The following is a 5000-nucleotide window of genomic DNA, read 5'->3' as shown; positions in this document are numbered from 1 at the left end:
TCTCTTCCAAATCTCAGTTAGCAACCATATGTCGAACCTTGTGCCCCACCCATCTGTTCTCAACAATTGTAGGAACAACCACTTAAGTGACTCCTTCATTAAAGCCTAGTCCGTCAGCGACTTACTCCCTCAATAGAGCCTAGTCCGTCAGCGACATACTCTTTTCGAAGACTGCACCATTTCGGTCTTGAGCTCCTACCAGTTTTCCTCCGAACAAGGTCCCGCACCTCCTTGTCCAACAATCGTCACCAACTCCCTTGCGCATACGCGCTGCCATACCTCAATGGCGTTCGTGGGTCTCCCCCACTTATCTCGTCGACGCACCCTCACGTCAACGTGCCTCCGAAGTTCAGCTCCATAACACTTAGGCATTCACAATTCACCATGGTAAGACATCCTCCCTACTACGAGTAGAACCACCTAACCAACGCCCACACTTGGACTTGGCAGAACCTACTTCCGCAGCATCCACAAGGGAACAAGTAAGACATCCTCCCCAAAGCTACTCCAACTCTTTGCATGCCCTTAAGTGCGGACATCCTACGTCCTTAGCCACCATCCTCACAAGAAAACTCTGGGATCCACCTTTGGAACACACCAGCATTCCGAATATTAGTTAGCAACCTTGTGTCGAACATTATGCGTAACCCACACGTCCTCCACAATTGTAAGAGCAACCACTTAAGTGACTCCTTCATTAAAGCCTAGCCCGTCAGCGACTCACTCCCTCAATGGAGCCCAGTCCGTCAGCGACTTACTCCCTTCGAAGATTGCACCATTTCGGTCTTCAGCTCCCACAACTCTTCCCTGAACAAAGGTCTTGCACCTTCCATCCAACACATGTCACCAACTCGGTTTACCACAACCTTCAATGGTATGCTATAGTTCGAGTATAAGCCAATCTTTGACACTCTCACCAAACTCGCGCTCCCGTCCTCTCCACATCCTGAACTGAACAAGCAACATCACTTCGTCACAAGCCAGAACCCCTGCCTACCCGACTTCCGGGCGCTTGGTGCACGGATTAGAAAACTAGGCAACCGAGCAGCAAAACCAACCATCATCCCCCATCTTAGAGTCATCCTGCTTGATGTCTTCTCACAACTTCGAGACAAACTTTTGGATACCTTCACCCTTCCATAGGATCCAGCACCAAGACGGGTTTCCAACAACCGTCACACAACCTGATTCCAACTTCGCAAGTCCACTACCCATCACAGGCAATGACATGCTACCTTGCTATCAAAGTTCCTCCATCACCAATCTCTTCTAGGTACGAGTCCCTCACACAGAAACCACCTTCGGAATCGATCGGCTCTGATACCACTTGTCACGGGATCAGAGCTTCACTGTTTGTATCCAAGGTGCGAATCGTTTGAGCAGAAGCCACCATCTAAATCGATCGGCTCTGATACCACTTGTCACGGGACGAGCGTGCGACGCGGCGCGGCGGAAGCAAATCACAGATTTCGCTCGCACAAACGCTCCCGTGCGGCCCAGGATCCCTTCGAATCCCAGTCAGCCTTCTCCCCACTTCATGACTCTCACAACTCCGCGAGAGGTTCACCATCATGTGTCGTCTCCCATAGGCGCCAAGCCCTATGGCTAGACAACGAGTCACACTCCCTTGTGACAACACAATCACCCCGCATCCGGCAACGAACCCTCGACGCCCATACATCAAGCGTTGCATAAGACACGTCAACTGCATCGACCACGTCGCATGCCAAACTCGTGGCTCGCTCATGTCCAAGTCGAGACATGGCGATCCAACACACCATCGGTTTACCCACACTTCTGTCGGTCATCCGTTAGCAACCACGATAGCCCACATCCTCAAGCTATCCACGCAAGCTGTCACGCTCGCATGTCGCCCAAGCCTTGGCGACATATGTATTCCGAATGTCCCACATAACCATCTATGCTTTGCATGGGGTCGCAACCCATGCGTACCGGCATCCGAATATCTTCCTTCCATCTTGGACAAGGCCGAACCCAAGCCAAGTCCATCGAGTCTCGTCAAATGCCTCGCTAGCCGACGGCATAGCGAATGCCATACGTTGACCTCACTCTTTCCAATGATGCGCAATACGAACGGCCCCGCGTGTTCGTACTGTCCTCGGGAAGTCCTTTCCCTCGGAGACATAGATTATCCTTCAACAATCTCATGCCCGCCCTTACGACAACCTCCAATGTCATAAGGATGCTCGCTTAGTGCCACAAGGGTGTAAGCACCAGGGGTGGTGGAGAGCATGACACCATGTCACCCCCTATATAGCATTTTATGCATTTAGCCTTCTGCCAGGAGGGAACATCACCTATGCACGAGGAGTCATAATTGGGCATAACTTCTTCGTACGAACTCCGAATGGCGAACCGTCAGTTGCATAGCGTGTATCTCGTCATTACGAACATCTTTCGTGTTCTGAGTTTCTTCAGGTTCCTCCCGTAACCTTCCGAAATACCCAAAATACCCCTCACACGCACAACCCGGCCAACACCAACCATTCTAGCTCTTAAGTCCTTGCCCCTTCCACACTTGGACTACCTCATAAGCGCATGGATGTCCCAACGGAGTCACGAAAGCACACGCTCAAGTGCGATCCGTGACACTTGGCATTGCTCCCCATTCAAGGCATTTCGAGAAAGCGAGGCTATCGGAAGCTTGGCATGCCTACCCTTGCCTTCGCCTTGGCATGCCGTGGCCTTGCCTTTGCTCCCATTCAACGCATTCCGACAAAGTGACGCGAAGCGGAAGCCTACCATGGCGTAAAAATGTCGACAAAATTTTTCGACATTTGAATAATGGGGTTTGACAAGGTTTGAAAAATTCAATAAAAATGGTAGGCTTGAATGTCGACAAAGTGACGCGAAGCGGAAGCCTACCATGCGCAAAAATGTTGACAGAATTTTTCGGAACTTGTCCTGCCATGGGCTGCGCGCAGCATGCCGGCAGCCTGTGCGCAGCGTGCGCACAGCATGTCGGCAGCGTGCGCGCTGCATAGCCTGTCGACAGAGGCTAGCGAAACTTGTCCTGCCATGCGCGTGCGCAGCTGCGCGCAGCATGCGCACAACATGCCGGCAGCGTGCGCACAGCATGTCGGCAGCGTGCGCGCAGCTGAGCTTGTCGACAGAATTTTTCGAAACTTGTCCTGCCATGCGCGCGCGCAGCTTGCGCGCAGCGTGCTGATTCTGTCGACAGTGAGGCTAGCGAAACTTGTCCTGCCATGCGCGCGCGCAGCCTGTGCGCGCAACCTGCGCATCTGTCGACAGTGAGGCTAGCGAAACTTGTCCTGCCATGGCGTGCGCGCAGCCTGTGCGCGCAGCTTGCGAATCTGTCGACAGTGAGGCTTGCGAAACTTGTCCTGCCATGGCATGCGCGCAGCCTGCACGCAGCATGCGCGCAGCATGCGCGCAGCATGCGCGCAGCATGCGCGCAGCATGCCGGCAGCCTGGTTCCAGGTTTTTTCAAATGTCGACAGAATTTTTCAAACCTTGTCAAACCCCATTTTTATTGAAATTTCCTCGCACAATAAGCTCCCTATAATTAAGTCTATGATTTTTAGGACCTTCTCCAACTTACAAAATGATATTTAGGACCTTGCCTTGCCCTCACATGCCGTGCCCATTCAAGGCATTCCGAGAAAGTGAGGTTATTGGAGGCTTCGGATGGCGTGGCTTGCCTTGCCTTGCATTGGCATGCCATGCCCAAGTTGTGGCCTACACCAAGCCATTCAAGCCATGCGTTGCCTTACCTTGGAATTGCTCATCATCCAATGCATTCCGAGAAAGTGAGTGTAGGCGAGGCTAAGGATGGCTTGCCTTGCCTTGCCTTGCATTGGCATGCCATGCCCAAGTTGTGGCCTACACCAAGCCATTCAAGCCATGCGTTGCCTTACCTTGGAATTGCTCATCATCCAATGCATTCCGAGAAAGTGAGTGTAGGCGAGGCTAAGGATGGCTTGCCTCGCCTTGCCTTGGCATGCCGTGCCCATGATGTGGCCTTGACCAAGCCATTCAAGCCATGCGTTGCCTTCGCCTTGGCATGCCGTGGCCTTGCCTCGCCATGCGATGCATTCCGACAAAGTGACGCGAAGCGGAAGCCTATCATGGCGTAAAAATGTCGACAAAATTTTTCGACATTTGAATAATGGGGTTTGACAAGGTTTGAAAAATTCAATACAAATGGTAGGCTTGAATGTCGACAAAGTGACGCGAAGCGGAAGCCTACCACGGCGTAAAAATGTCGACAGATTTTTTCGGACCTTGTCCTGCCATGGGCTGCGCGCAGCATGCCGGCAGCCTGTGCGCAGCGTGCGCACAGCATGTCGGCAGCGTGCGCACAGCATGCCGGCAGCGTGCGCGCACCATGCCGGCAGCCTGTCGACAGAATTTTTCGAAACTTGTCCTGCCATGCGCGCGCGCAGCTTGCGCGCAGCGTGCTGATTCTGTCGACAGTGAGGCTAGCGAAAGTTGTCCTGCCATGGCGTGCGCGCAGCCTGTGCGCGCAGCTTGCGCATCTGTCGACAGTGAGGCTAGCGAAACTTGTCCTGCCATGGCATGCGCGGCGCCTGCGCGCAGCCTGCGCACAACATGCGCGCAGGCTGTGCGCAGCGTGCGCGGAGCTTGCGTGCAGCTTGCGCATCTGTCGACAGTGAGGCTAGCGAAACTTGTCCTGCCATGGCATGCGCGCAGCGTGCGCGCAGTCTGTGCGCAGCATGCGCGCAGCCTGTGCGCAGCATGCGCGCAGCCTGTGCGCGCAGCTTGCGCATCTGTCGACAGTGAGGCTAGCGAAACTTGTCCTGCCATGGCATGCGCGCAGTCTGCGCGCAGTCTGCGCGCAGCATGCGCGCAGCCTGCGCGCAGCATGTGCGCAGCATGCCGGCAGCATGGTTCCAGGTTTTTTCAAATGTCGACAGAATTTTTCAAATCTTGTCAAACCCCGTTTTTATTGAAATTTCCTCGCACAATAAGCTCCCCATAAGTAGTCTATGATTTTT

The sequence above is a fragment of the Prunus avium genome, unplaced genomic scaffold (genome assembly GCF_965620075.1).
Source record: "Prunus avium unplaced genomic scaffold, drPruAviu1.hap1.1 HAP1_SCAFFOLD_19, whole genome shotgun sequence".
Classification (NCBI taxonomy): Eukaryota; Viridiplantae; Streptophyta; class Magnoliopsida; order Rosales; family Rosaceae; genus Prunus; species Prunus avium.
The sequence above is the reverse complement of the archived record's forward strand: the minus strand, read 5'-3'. Positions refer to the sequence as shown.